The sequence below is a fragment of the Gallus gallus genome, chromosome 9, assembly GCF_016699485.2.
Source record: "Gallus gallus isolate bGalGal1 chromosome 9, bGalGal1.mat.broiler.GRCg7b, whole genome shotgun sequence".
NCBI classification, from domain to species: Eukaryota; Metazoa; Chordata; class Aves; order Galliformes; family Phasianidae; genus Gallus; species Gallus gallus.
Window position 1 is genome coordinate 14,319,299 of NC_052540.1, and position 14,152 is coordinate 14,333,450.

At 48.4% G+C, this 14,152-nt stretch overlaps 1 protein-coding gene across 10 annotated transcripts in view; it reads right to left on the reverse strand.

The window, feature by feature from the left end:
* The window catches only part of LPP (LIM domain containing preferred translocation partner in lipoma), a 318,284-nt gene that overhangs the window by 291,563 nt on the left and 12,569 nt on the right, over positions 1 to 14,152 (reverse strand). For 5 of the 10 annotated variants that reach the window (XM_015291433.4, XM_015291432.4, XM_046898476.1 and 2 more), the window contains one exon: positions 5,220 to 5,325. The gene's annotated coding sequence lies outside the window, so the exon portion shown is untranslated. Of the gene's footprint in view, positions 1 to 4,630; positions 4,681 to 5,219; positions 5,326 to 5,405; positions 5,777 to 13,130; positions 13,227 to 14,152 lie in introns of those variants that run through there. The other 5 variants (XM_046898474.1, XM_046898475.1, XM_046898477.1 and 2 more) reach the window with 3 other exon arrangements.

Here is a 14,152-nt window from a genome sequence, read left to right on the forward strand (position 1 = left end):
ATGAAGCCCAGCACAGCAAGTTGATCCCAAAAGCTGCAGTAATTCAAGTAGCTTGTTGAAACAACAAGGATTAAAATGCAACTGAAGTCTGCAAGCTCCAAACCCATCCTGTCTGCAGGAATACACCCCAGCAATTCCTCCGCTACCCCCTGCAAAAGAATGCTCTTCAGCTCACATCCTCCCCTTGCGCTAATTATGCCAAACACTTCCTGCCCAGAGCAACCAAGCCAGTTGTGCACCCAAAAGATCTGATCCACATCCCCAGGAAAACTGAACCTCCTGAGAAGTTTTCATCCTCATTTAAAAGGGCAAAAGAAAAACAAAGATGTAACTTCGTAACAAGAGAACTAAGCTTAAAATCAGGGGAGTATGATACCAAGTTCAAGTCAGCCTAAAAATACCAGTTAGCAAAGAGGACGCATGCACCACTAACCAACGGAGGAACTACACACTGTATTTCAGCAATGGCCCTTCCCGAGCCCAGGATGAGGTGCAGTGACTGTGTCTGAGGCACAGGGCTCGCTGCCAGGCAGCCCCCAGAGCCACCACTAAAAGCACTCTGCCCGTGTTACATGCTCCAAATGACAGGAGGAATGCAGCACGGTGGATCTCCACTCCAGATTCCTGAGCATGGCTGTAGTTGCCATGAATAAAACAGGAAGCCAAGCATGCTCCAGGTTCTCCTGTATCCCTGACTTTCTGGATGAACCGCGGTTTCCTTTCAGGAAGGAGAAAGGAAAGGAGGGAAAAATAAAGAGAAGCAGACAGCTGCAGTATCAGATGGAGAAAAAACTTCTCACTAGGGAAAAATAAAGAGTCACAGCAAAAGCCATACGCTTTTCCTTCATCCAGTTAAAGATGCTAAACTTCTGCAGTTCTCTAACAGGACAGTTAAACATTAACAGTTGAAATAAATATATCCATGTGTTACACAGCCTCTTTAACACACACACGCTCACACAGGAGACAAATCTTTCTTAAGCTATATTTTACTTGCTGACCACATGCATATATACCCATTTAACTCTACACTGCTTCGCTGCCTCACTGCATTATCCAGAAACTAGAAGGAAGAGCATGACTGAACGGGAGCTTAAATTATCTTTATACCTAGGCCTGGAGAAACATTTTGCCTTTGAGCCCAAGCCACTAAGCTCCCTTCCCCTGCTACAGAAGGTTTCGCTGGGTCAGTTTCTGCTGACTGCTGATCCGCATGCCTGCCTCCACCAGCAGCCACGCACGTACGTTGATGCAATCCCACTAAATGAAACAAAAAACCCCAGGTTGCTCGCTAAAGCAGCAATGATGCACTTACCAGCATCCAGGCAAGCTCCTGCACTAATACGCTTCCCTCTCGCACAGATCAAATTTGGAACAAGGTCCAGCAGCAAAAGAGAAAAGTGACCACAAGAAGCTTCCAAAACAAGAATGAAAAAAAAAAAAACCCTTTACTAAAGGAATTCAAATCCTGCTTCCACCAGCCCCTGAGTCACCTCCCCTCCCTTGCAATAGATCAGAGCAATGGGTAAACATTTCCAAATATGGAGATCAAAACTCCGAAGGATGTCAAAAAAATCACCCTTCTTTGCCTGGCTTTGGCACGGGGGCGACTTGCCCCTCTTGAGCCTGAATTCCAAACACTGAACACATCACCACTGCTGACCCGAGCGCAGTCTGAACCTGGGGCTGCGCGCCGCTGCCGCATCCTGCCTTACGCCGTTCCTGGCTCAGTGTGTGACAATAGGCGTTTTTGTCCCCTTCCAGGGATGAATAGAGAGACACAACAGGGGCAGGTCCAGGAAGCATCATCCTTCAGCTGCAATTGCTATTGGAAACATTCCTCTCATCCCTTACCTTACCAGGAAACCCAACAGGCAAATTCAGGCTCTGCTTGTAGTGACCAGAAAAGACAAGACCCAGCGACCAGACCCATCTGAGAGGGGCATCAGGCCAACCCAGCCAGTAAGGCACAATCAGGACTGCACGTGGCCTTGAGGTCCTGCTCCTGCTGCTTAGCTGGGACAGGGAAAAGCTCTCCTCATCTGACTCAGCCAGTCAGCTCTTTGCAAAAAGTTGATCCTCTGCAGAGGAACATGTCCTGGACAAGCAAACATCTCCATGCATCTAAAACGAGGTCCAGGACAACAGCACCCCTAGATTCCAAAGCCATTCTTCCAGCCTGTAATCAAAAGCCTCTCTGTCCCAACAAGAAGCCCCCCCAGGCTTCAAGAGAAAAGGCTCACTGCTACCTGGGTGGAGATGCATGACACAGGGATGCCACGGCAGACAGGAGCAGATTAACACCGTACTTCTCCACTCCAACAGCAACGCTCAGCCTGTGCAGCAAGGTGGGGAGGCAGACATTTCGCTTCCTGGGCAGAGCCTGTCCTCACACAAAAGCTATTCGCTCCCACCATCAGACACAGCACAGCCCTCTCCCACCCGCCCACAGCTGCCCTGTGCCAACCTGCAGCCCAGAAGAAGGGGAATGCGCCCACCAGCAAAGCAAAACCTTTCCAGCCCCTCTGCCCCAGCAGTCTCCCGGTAACTGCAGCCAGGAACACAGCACTGAGGAATGTGCAAATTGGGATGTTTTCAAGGGGAACAGGCTGCCCAGGGAGTGCTACCAGAGTGATTCCCCAGCACCACCCACAAGATGCTATTGAATTTGTAGGAAAGGAATTCCAGAGCTGACTCTGCCCATGTATGGCCACAAAAAGCAGTAAAAATAAAAGTGTCATTACGGCACATCTGGCTTTCACTGATACCAAAGCACACACTGCAGGAGAAGCCAAAATTCTGCAGTAACAGAAGCTTCATGTTTACCTCCAGTGACAGAGGTCAGGGTCCAAGACAGTGTGAGTTTAGTCCCTGACACCACAGGTGACAGGAAACATCTAAACCTGTGCATCACAAGAAAACAAAGCTTTCTGTCTTTTGAAATAAAACACTTAACTCAGTCATCTGTCACTTCCACTGCAAAAAGTAAACCTTACAAGGCAGCACAGCACACGTCCTTACAGTCAGTTGTAGAGGCAGCTCTGAACATCTAACAGCTCAGATGGCACTGAGTGGCACAGCAGGCAATGCCAGCGCAACCATATTCCCAAAATGCAGGCTGGGACCAACTCTCTGTGGGCAGTTCATCAATTACACTTCTTAAACCCCCTAAAACCTTTCCCCAGAGCCATGTGTCCCACCTAGCCAGCAGGAGGAATGTTCTCCATGGTCAGAAACAAAGATTTTTTGGGCACTGCAGCCACCATGGCAAAAGACGCTCCAAAACCACGGTAAGATGGGTTGTAAACGTGCCTGGGAAAGTTTTGCCAACTCAGATATTTTCAGCCCCTCATAAAAAACAATTCCTAGGTATTGTCAGTGCCAGGAGAAACAGCAGGATGAAGCAGGAGTAAGGTAAGGAAGGGGACAAAAATGCATCCTGGGAATGCACCAATCCCCACTGCTCCGGGCTTCCACAGCACTACTGAAGCCAGGATCTCCTTAACAGTTAAATGCCACTACCTCGCCTGCTCTGCCAGCAGGGGAAATATCAGCTGTGTCAGCTCAAGAGGCAAAGGGCTTACCGAACCAGAGAGGAATGCAGGCGGCAGTGGCACACACTGGGGACAGGGAAACAAAACCCCAGGAAAGGCTGTTAACTGCTGCTGCCTTTGCACAGAGGTCAGACGAGGTACGCTTTATGGCTCCTGGGGCTGAAGCCTGGCTGCATAACCTTAGCAGGACTCCCATGCCAGAAATGAATATCGCTGTTAGAGGGGCTGGGTCACGGTGACCGAGCACACGAGGACAAGGCAGCTCCTGGCTCTTGGCAGACAGCCCAGTACAGCCCTTCTGCGCCCAGAGCCTGGGAGAGAGTGCTGCAGCCTCATGGATGGGGCACAACAGCGACCCAGCATCCAGGAGTAAGGATGTGTGTTTCCTCCAGCAACGCCTGCTGACCCTCTGTGTGGCATTAGGACATCTCTTCGGGTTCTCAATTGAAATGGCATTATGACTTCTCTTACTATTGTGCTTAAACATTGGTACCTAAGCATGAGCGTCCAGTGCCTCTGTTTAAGAGCACCTTCCACTCCAAATGACAGAGTGATTTGTCATTTGGACGTATCTGTGTGCCACCAGAGCTGAATCAGGGAGCTCTTAGCTGCACCACCAGTCCCTCTCCCTGCCATATTCCCAACCCTCCAGGGTAAAAGTAAAAGCTTGGGGGGTCTGGGAATAAAATCTAACCCAAGCCTCCTGCACAGCAGCACAGCTCATTATCACTTGGACATTGGGTCAGGCATGACTAATTTCATTTAAGCAGCGTTACAAAAGCAGGACTTCCAGAATATTTCATTCATAAAAATGTCTTGAAGAGGCTGAAAGCACAACTTGCACAACAGACGTAGCACAGGGACTGCTGCAGCATCACAGAGATACATACACCCATGCTCCCCCCCCCACAACACGCACAAAAGCAGGCTTAGGACTTGCAAGCTGAAGTCCTGCACAGCCAAAAGTTAACACAAATGTTTAGGACAGTTTCACTTTGCAGGCACAGGCAAAAACAGAGTGCAAGGGAATAAATATAGAAAGTAAGACAGGCAAAGCAGGTGCTGGTTTGTAAAACCTTGGCCAGAAAGGCTCCCCAGGAGGTTGAATCTGGTAGCTTTGCAACAGCTTCACAGAGACACAGAAGAGATAGAAAAAGAAAAAAAGAGAACATGAATGCATATGCATTCCTTATTGCCATATATAGAACATACAGACATTTGGTATATACACCCTCAAGCTCTCACATGTCATCATAGAGTATATACTATATATGCATTGCACATCCTTGGTTCCATGTGCCTAGATCTGTACTGCACCCGTGTATGCATATACATGTCTACATGCATTTCTTATGCATGCATTTGTCAGCACACCCAACCACCACCTATGACCGTGTGCTGCCACACAATCCACCATGCAGCACAGCGTATCCACAGCCTCAACACTCACAGCTGCTTGCTTGTGCTTTCTCTCCCAGCTCTCACTGAGCAAACAGCACAAGGAAATCACCATTCTATCCCGTTTTCTAGTGATCCCAAGCCCTCCGCACTCAGTTAAAAGACTTTTCTCCCCTAGAAGAGCCACAAACAATATGCCACTGTCAGAAAAAGCCACAAATCCTGCTGAGAAGTCACCCCATACATCTGTGAAACGTGGTTACATACCGTCTCCCGCGCTGCACAGCCTTGCCGGTGGGATGAACTCGGAACGGGACTTCTGGAGACACGCAGGGTGCTGCTGGAGTCACGACTTTGGGTTTCTTTCACAGCCCTGTAAAGAGAGAGTTACCGTGTGATGCGTGCCGGGTGGGCTTCCGACGGCTCTTCTCTAAAACTTGCAACTTAACCCACACAACTTCTGGGAAACGGAGCGTTTTCCTTCCCCAGCTTTTTCAGACTGAAGCCTCCACACTTCCCAACTGCTTTACAGCAAGTCACCCTCTGCACCCCACGAAGCCAAACATCACCACCTCTAATCACCAAGCTTTAAGGTGTCACACTAGGAATATAACAAGATGTGACAATTTGTAAAGGTAGGGATGCAAGGCTGTACAAGACATAAAATGAAGCACAAAATGTGAGAAACAGCTTAAATCTGTCCTTTGAGCCAACAGAGGAGGTAGGAGGTATTATTCCTGTTTTGAAGCTCATGGAATTTGTTGCTTTAACTGGGTTGCTGCTGTGTGTCCCTGTGCAGCAGACGCAGGTAGAGCAGAGAGGTCAGCCTGCCATTGGCCAGGCAACACAAGTGGCACCCTGCATGCATGACACCCGGACACACTGCCGAGTGCATCCACAGAGATAGGCAGCATCTGAACTGCGCACTCCTTCCTGCCCCTGCCCAGCATCATCTCATTCCAGCCACAACCCCAGGACTCCGACATCCCCATCCCTGTTGATGATAAGTGCAGGATCGCCTCGTTATTACATCTCAACACAAAAAAAACCTCCTGCTGTTTGCTGCCGTAATGATGGAAACGCTCAGATCAGGCTTGTGCTTGCTTTACCTGCACTGCTCATAAGGATGTGCGTGAGCCCATAAGTCCATCATCAACATACAGCAGAACACAAGAGGTGGCTCACAGCACAGGTCTCTGAGCAGCAGAACATCTCCATCACGCCAATGCCACAAGAGAACACTGATGCCCAACCTGACCCAGCTGGCACCAGCCCACAGGGGCCAGGTGTGGGTAGGGCAGGTACAGAAGTCCCTGAGAGCCTCAGTGCTGCCTTCAGCTGCAATGAGGACAAACGGGACCGGAGATGGCAGTGGCCTCTCCCACTCACCACAGGGTTGGGGAATGAATATGAGTTACTGCACAGTTTTATTGCTGCTGAATTCAGCCATGGAGCAATTTCTCTTCATCCATCAAGGAGGAGACAAGTGCAAGCAAATATTATGGTTGCGCAAGTTTACTTTTCATTTTAAAATGATGTAGAGTTATATACAATTTAGGTCCTTCCCACAGGCTCCTGGCAATATGCCCTTCGGTCTTATCTGCAAAGGCAGAAGACAACAGCATTCCCCTCTGGTTCCAACACTGTTTCAATTCAATCCACAACAGCACCTCTGGGAGCTCCAGGTAAAACAATATTCTTGGGATCCAACCTGCGTTTAGAAGACCTTGGCTCAGGTTTGTCTTTCAACGAGTTTAACTCAAGAAATGTTTATCAGATCAGTCATAGGATGCCAGCAGACTCAGCTCACTGACCCACACTCCCTCCTCCCTGCTGTGGCTGTCCCCATTGGTTATCCCACTGCATGGCCACAGGCGTGCAGCAAACCTGCTCCTGCCTGCTTCAGCTCTCCCAAGCTCATGGCTACCCATGTCCCAGAGCTGATGTGGGGCCACAGGACAGCACCCTGTCCCAAAGAAGCACCTGCCCCTCTCTCCGACACGGCTCCATAGGCCTCCTCAGCAATGCCCATCCCATTTGGCTCAGGGGAAGAGCACAACACACAGATACACCCCAGTGATCACCGTCAACACAAGACTTTGCTCCACTGGAATGCCCAGGGAAATACTTCCAAAGACCAGCCCTAAGGAGACACCTCTGGGATTCCCACTTCTTCCAACAACCTCTGTGGGGCACATTCAGCTGCTTTTCAAGCAGAAATATCACTAACAGACATCTTTTTGCTTTACACAACCCCCAACCCCTTCCCTAGCTTACCACAATGGATGCTCAGTGGTCAACACGTGTCTAACTCTGATTATAATCCTGCACCAACAAATTCCAGATTGCAATTACAGCACTGCAAGAGGTAACAGCAGAGAGTCCGTTTGGTAACACAGCTCTGCAGAACACAGTTCCCATCTGGCAGAACCCAGCACAGCAGTGTGCCCGTGCCTTCAGAGCAGCAGCTGCAGGGTCAGACTTCCCAGTCCAGGCGCATGGATGTGCACACACGTGCGTCTCTATTTTTATGCTTAGTGCAGTACAGACCACTTATTTTAATGCACCCTCAAGCATTTCAACAGGCAGTTGGTCATTTAAAAGCATTTTAAAGCAAAGCCAAACAGCAGGAATCAGTCAGCACGGTCAAAGCACTGCGCAGTCCCTGAACAAAGTACTGTAACAGGGACTTATTAGAAGAACAACTTTCACAACATATTTTCTTCTTTTTCCCCCCCCAACTAGCTAAATTTAAGGTACAGCTCACAAAAAGCTGCCCAGCCATAAAGCCACATAAAGCCATCCCACCAACTGAAAGATACAAAGGTGAAAGTGATCTAAGTGTAAAATCCTGAGATGCGATGACCAGAAGCAGCCCATGCACTACTGCTGACACCAACATTGTGCCACTGCCAGCACAGATCAACACCTCACAGTAAAAAAAACACCTTCATTTAAAGCACAAGAACAATACGTAAAGCAAGGCTTCCTGTTTACTGATCTACCTTTAAATCTGGTTTACGCTTGAAAGTCTTACAAGTACCCAGAGTTCAATTCCTACTATTGTTCCCTTAAATCAATACCGTTATACTTGTAGAAGCCGCAGCCTGAACACCAATGCAGCTGGGATAAAGCAGCCTCACACTGGGAAGCTCAGTCTCAGCCTGAGCACTACGAGGAAAATTGGAGTTGTAACTGTTCTGGCCGCCAGCTTTCAAGCACTGACAAGTTCAGAGAGTCAGCCACCAGCACGGCCTGACAGGGGTCTGCTCCTGTAGGGCTGGCAGGTACATGTACAGGTCCCCGCATGACAGCCCCACTCAATCTGACCTTTTCATTTTAAATGAAAAACACTTAAAAGCCTGCACTGCTTTGACATATGCGTTTTTATGTCTTTCCCACACAGTGCCAATGTTTGTTGTTTGCAAGCCAAAGTCCCCAGCTCAAAAATCTCAAGTTAATTCCTGTGCTCCAGCAGTTCTGACCATCACTGGCAGAGCTGTGTAAGCTCCCCATGCACTGCACAGCTAGGACAACAAGATCCTTCCTATGAAAATCTCAGCTTGGAGTTTTACACTGACTTAAAACTCAGGTTATATGCACGGGAAGCTCTACACCTGAACACGTGCCCTGAGACACAGACCCATCTTGCTAACACAGGACACTGATGCCTGCAGGATCCCTATCAGCTTTCTGTGCTTACTCGTTCCCGTGCTTCTCAGGTTTCATTTATTAAACTGCTCAATTCAAAAGAACATTGCTGAAGCTATCTAACACAAAGATCATGCAAGATAACTAAAGCTGGAGACATCTTCTCTTTGCTGCTCTTCAGCACTGCCAGCAGCAGCACCTGCTCAGAAATTCACCAATACACACACCAACAACTAATGGGCCCAGCTGCTGCTTTTACTTGGAGGCCAGATCCTGTGATGGTGTAAAGCAATAAGCATGCTATGCAAAAGTGGAGTTTTGATCTATGAGGAAGCACATGCCCCTTTTTTATTGCTCTCAGCCGTGAGCTGCCTGCAAGTCTGCCACCACCACACATGTCAAAATGGGCAATTACGGGACCTATCACCTCCAAACCCCTGGTCCTGGTTGCAGCAAGGACTGTCAGCACCAGCTGGGATGGGAGGAGTTAGCAGCAAGTGAACAGCAAACCTGCAGGCTGCAGGGCAGGAGAATACCATACTCCTCCAGGCACAGTGGGGCTGGATACAGCTTCCTCAGATAGACTGCAGCATTAAAACACATGGGAAGTTACTCAGGCATGACACATTTAGGTAGTAGACAAGGAAGCTGCACGCAGCTATCCCTGCAGCGTCCCAATGGCTCCCAGCTGGGGCAACTGGGCAACAGTGCAGGGATGGCAACTGTAATGCTAGAATGGGATGACAACAGCAGGGTGGCAAACTCTGGCTACAGCAGATGAGAACGAGACCAAATGCAGCAGCCATGGATGCAGAAATAAGGGAAAAGAGCTGTTTACCTTTAGAAGGCCTCAGGTAGGCAGGGATCTCCAGCAAGAGACACCCTCACCTCCATTGCCAACTCATAAATGAGGTCTGGGAATGGGTGGATCCAGGCTCCACCCCTTCCAGTCACCCAGGTACATCGCATGCACCTGAGCTCCACTGGGTTGGCCCTGCCTTCCCACCAGGTGCTCAATCACCGTTTCAGGCTGTGACTTAGCATTTCCATTACAGCAACCCAGCAGCAGGAGTAACCATAGCACAGCCCTGTTATCTTAAACACACAAAAAGATGGAAAGGAAAGAAGGATAGCTAAGGAACAAGAGGAATCTGTGTGCCCGTGCCAGGAAGCCTGCGGGTCCCACACTGGAGTGACCTTTCAGCAGTTCCCCGTGCTGCCAGCTGTGATTTACATGTCTGTAACACACATCAGGACTGGAACCTGTACTTTCAAGCACAGGCTGCTGGCCTCATGCTGTTTGTGTTCCTGGAAGTGGAAGATTTTCAGAGCAGCCTCACTGATTGCCCCCCGCATGCACTGCTTGCTGTCTGCATTTTGCTAAGCCCCATTGGCAAGACTTGGAGCAAAAAAGGGGGGCAGTTCACTTTCTCACTTGAATGCAACCCAGCTTCTTGATCAAAGAAGGATAATTGATTTCACTTTCATTCTCATGCAGTATAAGAGCACCACAGAGCTTGGGTTTCAAACAAAGGATAATGTTTTGCAATTCAAAAGCAAATAAATGCCATTCTTTTCCTCCAGGAAGAGGCCAGTGTCACTAGGCAGCCCCAGCAGAACGCTGCTCATCCCCCAAGTCTGAAGTCAGACCAACAGTGACCAAGTGCACAGGGAAGCAGAGGACAAACACTACATCCCAGTTCCTGGAGACAGAAGGCATCCAGCTGCCCCCAGTCTCAGCTCTGGATCCCCTGCAGCCCATGTTCAGGCTGAAATCCCACAGCACAGAGACAGCATTTCTGTGTCCATTTGCTGTCAATGGTGTTGCTTACGATAACAGCAACAAAAACAGAAGTTAAATGTTATCATAAAGTACTATCCTCCTTTGTCCATTTGGGATTTAAATGGCAAGAATTTGAGAGTAAGGGTCACCCCTTCCCAGGCTTGTTCGAATCACACCACAGCTAAACCCTTGGCAAATGAAACCTTTACAGCCCTGAGCCAAGCAGAGACTCTCTGTGGTTCAAGGTTTTCGTTTCACCCAATTTCTGCCAGGTCGTTTGAGAACTGCTACAGCTACTGAGCAGCCAGCTGGACTCCCCACCACCATCCCCACTTACAAGCATTACAATCCATCACAATGTTTGAAAAAGAGCAGTAACGTCGGACCAGCAAATCTCGCCATCTGATTTAGAACCATCCATTCCCTCCTCACTCCCATCTCCACAGACACCTGAGCATGAGTTATCTTCTTTCATTTTCATTTTACTAGCAAACTTCTATAGTTTCAGACTTGGAAGGAATACTTTCAACTGGGGTTACAACATCTATATTAAGAAAGAAAGAACAATTTCTTAGTGTAGTTGCTCCACCAACCTTCTTTCCAAACGACTGGATCAAGGATACCTATTTCTCCAAAAATAGAAGAAAAATAAAGAGGAAAAAAAAATCCAATGGGGCAGAGAGGCAAAGGTTAAAATGGAAGCGTGGCAATCAGCAGCCTTATCACTGAGTGCTTCTCATGAAAACATGTTTGTTCTCAACAAATGTTACCATCACAAATGGAAAAATAAGAAAATGAACTTTTTCGCTTTGCAGAAGTAGGACTGAGTTGTAAGCTGATGCTTCCTGCAGAAAACTCAATCTTGACATTAAGTCATTTATGCCAAATATAGATTCAAAATCTGGAGAAATCCTGACGAGCCCTACTAACTACTCTCACTACATTTCAAAGCTAAGAGGAGCACAGGTGTCTGTAGATGCATTCACCCTCTGAACAAGAAAGTACAACTACTTCCATTATAGATGAGGACTGAGACATAAAGAAAATCTATTAAAAGGCTGTTTTAGTTCAGATTACCCCAGCTCCAGTCAGAATGAAGGTCTCTCACTGTATTAGGCCCTTTGGAGGCAGTTTTTCAGGCCACACTGCATGCCAGTGCACTTCTCCCTGCTGCCACAGAGCCCAACTTCCCATGTGGGGCTGGGGAGGAAAAGAAAGGACAAAGCCCACATGCGGTGTCTGTCCATCTCTACTCACCAAGAGGAAATCAGAGCATCATCCCCCACCACCCCAGGGTGCACGAGCCTCAGCCCAGCATCAACAGCTAAAATAAGGTGCCGCATGATATCCCCATAATGAAAACAGTAGGAGCTCCATTTAGGTCATGGTGTTACAATGGAAAGGAAATGCGATCCTAATCCCCTGGCTCAGCACTACTGTGAACCCACTGTCCCATAGCATGGCTGTCAGACACGCATCTATCTTAACACAACAGCCTGATCACCTGCCTGCATGACCGCAGCTCCACGCCCGTCTCCTACGAGTCAGTCATGGAGCCACTGTTGCATCATACAGCGGGGGGGACAGTAGGGACAGGAGCCCCCACATGCCCCTGTGACGCACTGGTTGCATAGCGCCAGCTCTGTCCACACTCCTGTCTTCCAGCTGGGCAAATAGGGCTCAAGTTCAAGCTCCAATAGGCCCAAAGCCCCATGTAATAGAAGTGGCCTCGCAGGCTTCCATGGGAATGCTGCCATTTATCCTCCCTGCCAAAGGAGTAAAAAATGGGTTGCAGTTTATAACACAACTTCTTTCTGCACAGTAAATGCAAGTATTATTGGGTTTTTTCCTCTCCTGATTAAAAATTAAGAATAAAAAGTCTTCAGCCACTCTGTGCTATTTTACCTTCACCTAGAGAAGTAGATACACTGGATTTGCACACTTCCTTTGTTCTTTGCTCAGTACAAACAGTGGCTATAGCAGCTCTACTCCTGGACCTGCACAACTCAGTTCACTTTGTCTTCCTGTCTCTCCAAGAAAAGAATGAGGCTTTCGGTTTGCAGAACGGTGAAGTTATCAATTCACAGAATCATAAAGGTTGGAAAAGACCACTCATTTAATCCAACTGTCAACCCATCACCACCATGCCCACTAACCACGTCCCTAAGACATCTCAACATCTCTCGGCTCCCTCACTGGTATTCACAGGCAGAGACCCCACTTCTGCCCACGTAACTGACATTTTCTCAGCACAAAGTTCCCTTGACCACTAATTCTCCATGTTCTTCCAAGAGAATGCCACACACATTTTCTCCAGTCTGATGTACCTGAGCACAGTATTTCAGAAAAGCACAGCCTGCTTGTCTCACATGCCAGCACTGTGTGGGTGCAACATCACACCACGGTGTGAAACATTTTGAGACCAAGGAAAGTCTCTTCAACCTTCCTTCCATCTCGCTGCTGTGATTCACAAGAGCACCAGACAGTGTAATGCTGCAGTCGTACCTGTCCTCACCCACTCCTACTCCACCATACTGAGCTTGTCAGCAGGAATTTCATCACTGGCACTGAAGCCAGCGCTTAATTTATCAAACCAAGTGGTTTGTTTGTTGCTTTTGATAACAAAAAAAAAAAAAAAAAAACCCTAAAAGTGGTGAGAGTGAAAAATAGAAAGGAACTGCAGGAACTTCTGGAGACAAGGATCTCTCTATCAGACTTGCCAGCTGATGTTTTCAAAGACTCACTTGGCACAGCACCACGTCAGCTGGCATCCGACATGCAAACAAGTGAGACCAGCTCCACACCAGCCATCCGCCAGGCTCCAGGAGAGGTAGCAACTGCTAGTCAAGAGAAAAGAAAGAGAAAGATTCACACTGAATCCATCACAAGAGGTATGGCCACACACGTGGTCATCACCCATTGAGGACGCAAAGAAAAAAGTCATGGAGGGAAAAAAGCATCTCTGTGAGCAGCCACTGTCAGAGAGCAGAGGCCACACACAAGCCAGCAGTCACAGGGCTGACCATGCAGCACTGAGAGATATCACACAGCCTTCAGTTCAGAAACAGGAGACATCTGCGGGGGAAGAGCTGGCAAGGAAAGACAGTTTCCTATGAAACCACCAAGACTGCATATTGCAGAGGCTCACAGCAGCCTTGCATAAGCCATTTGCCCACAGCCACCATATATCCAGTTACAACTCCCAGAAACACAGCTGACTCGATCCCCAGCCTTTATCAGCATTCACAGAGACCAGAGAAGGTCAACAGAGTCGTCATCCAGGAACAGAAAACAAGCACAGCTAGCTCAATGGGAACTTGACAGGACAAGAATGACTGCAGTCACAGAGGAGCGAGAAGAGTTCACAAGCCTGGCCCTCTTTTGCTGAGGCTCTCAAAGAAGACAAAACCCCTGACCTTTGATTAAACTACGCTACTCTCAGAAGAGGGGGCGGTTTAGGGGCCCAGGGACTCAATAAGAAACTATTTATCTCAAGGTCATGGGTTCATCCCCTCTCCAAGTTCTTTCTGCTTAGTCAATTAAAAGAGGGGACTCAATCTACATTAAAAAAACCTGTTACTAAGGGCACAGTCAGATACTGCCTTGTGAAACAGCCAGATTAAGAAGATATAGCAGCTCTGCAGCTCCTTGCAATCACAGCAAGGTTGGGAATGCTCCCAGTGCAGAGCACAGCCTGCTTTTGTGCCCAGAGCAGCAAAGCACTGGAGTGGACCGCCAGCAGGGCCTCCAGCACCAGCCTGGACAT